We start from the raw sequence: 3353 nt of genomic DNA, 5'->3' as shown, positions 1-3353 counted from the left end.
AAAGGGTTGTGAAAAATCTAATATCTTCCCCCGAAGACTGTAGATGTGGTCCACGGGCTTAACAAGAAGATGATATCTGCTGTACAGCAGTTATTACTTACAGAGCCACAGTAACGGTGTAAAGTGTCCTGAGGTTGGACATAGGAGTGACCTTGGATAAGATTTGACATTGGAATACATAGAGATATTAAGACAAGTAGCCAAATACCTGGCCAATGGACCTGCTATTGAGAGGCTTTTTAATGGAGACCAGATTAGGTTTAGGGAGGGAATTCCAAAATTTGGGATTTGGGCTGTAGAAGGTACAGCCCCCACTGGTAGAAGGATTGAAAATGGACAATGTGCAGGGTAACAGCATTTGGAAGATGAATAACAATAGGGCTGGAGGGAGTTGCAGGTACAGGGATGAACAAAGCTAGGGAGGGATTTGAAAACCAGAATATGTTCCGTGAAACAAGAATAGGTAATTGTTGTTGTTGAGGTACAGATCGATCCAACTTATTCTGGATTTCAGCCTGTATTGGGTGTAAATGGGGCCATCTTGGTGGAGACTGGGCTTGGGGAAGATGTTTCTTGCTTCCAAATGATACAGGAAGTCCAATTGGCACATTTCATTTGCCAAGCAGCAGCTTAAAGGGTGTTGAAATTTATGATGTAGTGTTCCTTTTCTGTTCACATGCTCACTTGCTACACAGGGATATATGGATGCTGGACCAAGCACCAAGCTTGTCTAAAGATATGGGGGGAGGAAAAGGCCTTCGGTGAGGAGAATTGCTCTATCAGGACTACTGGTCACCTGTCCCAATTGAACCTGCTTGGAGTGTTCGGCAGTTAAGCTGAGTCATGTGTTCCATGGTGTTTTGTGCCATTTACTCTGCATGGGCTCCTTGCTGATGGATGGACTTGTTCAACCCAGATGTCTTGCATCCTGTGCTTGTGCTGCATTCACACAAAGCAAAAAAGCCGACCTGAATGGTTGCCTGCTCTAGAATTGTTATGTAAACAGATGAACTGGGTGGAGTAAATATATTTGGATGAAACTTGTGAATTGGTTGTTCTGTATGTAAAGGAAAGCAAAGTCAGATGCATTTCTGTTTTAATAATGTGGTCTGTCTTAAGCAATTTTCTTATGCACTGTTAAAATGAATGTGATGGTTCATGCAGTGCTAGAATGGATAGAAGCTATGTTTTGATTTCTCTTTTCAAGAATTCCTCACGTAAGAGTGTAAATAGCAGACCCTCCCCTCCCCCAAACATCTAAACTATCAGCCTTGTCTAACTTGTTGGGCATCACTGTGTGATTGAGCCCCAAGTCTTTCCTCTTTCCTAATTTAACCCCCTGGGCATTTTGAGATTCATTAGCATATGGCTTTGTTGCAGATGACCTCACTTGAACTAAACAGGAATCTCTTCATTCCCTTTCCTTTTTTTTAATCCCTCTTCATGTCTTCAGTTTTCTAACTGAATTGTTTTGTAATGCCGTTCCCTGTCCCATCTCTTACTCTTTTTTTTAAATTGCTTTACAAAACTACCATTGCCTTGTCTAATGTTACTCTTGGATGGTTTTGAGAAGCTAAACACTTTTTTTTTTAGTTTCTTCTTTGATCTCCATATATTTATTTTCTCTAAATTTCTTTCCAACCATCAACCCCTTCCCACCGCACCCCCGCCCGCCATCCTCCTTCTGAGGTATTGGTCGCTATGCCTTATAAGTTGCCTTTCATCGTACATGAGCCCGCAGAGCAGGCATTAATCGACTGTGTACAGCTGTTGAGCACATCACAGCCGAGTCCATCCTGTCTACATGTGCACTTGTCAGCAGGAGTCACTGGATAGCAATCAGAAATGGGAAGTCCAGCTGCTTTTTAATCTCTCTCCCCTCCCTAGCCCAGGGGCAAAGTGCCAATTGCTGATATCAGCTAAAGGAGCATAGACCTGGGATTGAACCTGAAGCCTGCTTTTGCATATTGCTTGTCAGCACACCACAGGGTTCACCTTATGCTTAAAGACACTGGGAAAACAGTTCTCGTTCTTGTCCACCATTCCATTCCCTGTCATTATACATTCTAATAAAAACATGGGATTGTAGCAAAAACAGAAGTATGGCTGCTTGATATTGCACAGAAGCAATACAACTGATCCTTTACTGGATTAGCAAATGAAGCACTTGACACGGGAGTGGTAAGTCTCATTTGCATGTACTTAACCAGCTACTGTAACTCTGTGTAATGACTGTTGATTAGACTTCATTTTCAGAAACCAATACAGTAAACTCAGTGATATGGAGCTCAGTGGGTCAGATTTACACTCATTTAGCAGCGGGCTTACATTTAGTAGCAAGAGATGAGTAAATCACCTCGGTACTTTTCTGGTAGAATCTGGTTTTGTAGTTTCGTTAGGAGCAGTAGCTATATATGTTGGCCTGAACTTGCATGTTTGTATATATATATATATCTTTAATAAAGCCTCCGGCTCGTCTTAACATAGACCAAAGCAATTTATACTAAAAATTGGCATCAAGTTTTGTTTTCATGTAGTGGAATAATGTTAGCTTGGCTCTGTGGTGGAGTGCTTACCTCTCAGTCAGAAGGTCATAGATAGAAGCCCTGTTCCAGGAAATGAGTGCATAGTCTAGGTTTGACATTTCAGTGCAGCAGGAGTGAAACATTGTTTGAAGGTTCTGCATTTCCTACTACATGTTTTAAACTAGAGTTGCTTGCAGTCCAGGTAGCTGTTCTATTGTGGCACCATTCCCAAGAAATGGAAGTTTAATCTAGTGGCCAGCATTCCCCTCAAAGATCACTTGCCTTGTTGCCGCCAAACATAGAATCACCAACTATTTATCTCTGTGGTTGGATTGTAGAAACAAAGAAAATCAGAGAAGACCATTTGGTCCTTTGAGCCTGCTCTGCCATTCAGTATGATCATGGCTGATCTGTACCCTGTTTCCACTTTCTCCCTTTTTCCCTTTGATTCCTTTTAGCTCTTAGAAACATACCTATTTCCTTCTTGAAAACATTCAATGTTTTGGTCTCAAGAATTTTCTGTGACAGAGAATGCCATAAGCTCACCACTCTCTGGATGAAGAATTCTCTCCTCATCTCAGCCATAATTGACCTACCACGTATCCTTCGACATCAGAGCAGCACGGTGGCTCAGTGGTTAGCATTGCTGCCTCAGTGCCAGGGACCTGCATTCAATTCCACCCTTGGGCGACTGTCTGTGTGGAGTTTGCACATTCTCCCCCTGTCTGTGTCGGTTTCCTCCAGGTGCTCTGGTTTCCTCCCATAATCCAAAGATGTGCAGGCTAGGTGGATTGGCCATGCTAAATTGCCCGTAGTGTTCAGGGATGT

The sequence above is a fragment of the Rhincodon typus genome, chromosome 29 (genome assembly GCF_021869965.1).
Source record: "Rhincodon typus isolate 14 chromosome 29, sRhiTyp1.1, whole genome shotgun sequence".
NCBI classification, from domain to species: domain Eukaryota; kingdom Metazoa; phylum Chordata; class Chondrichthyes; order Orectolobiformes; family Rhincodontidae; genus Rhincodon; species Rhincodon typus.
This window is presented reverse-complemented; position numbering follows the sequence as displayed.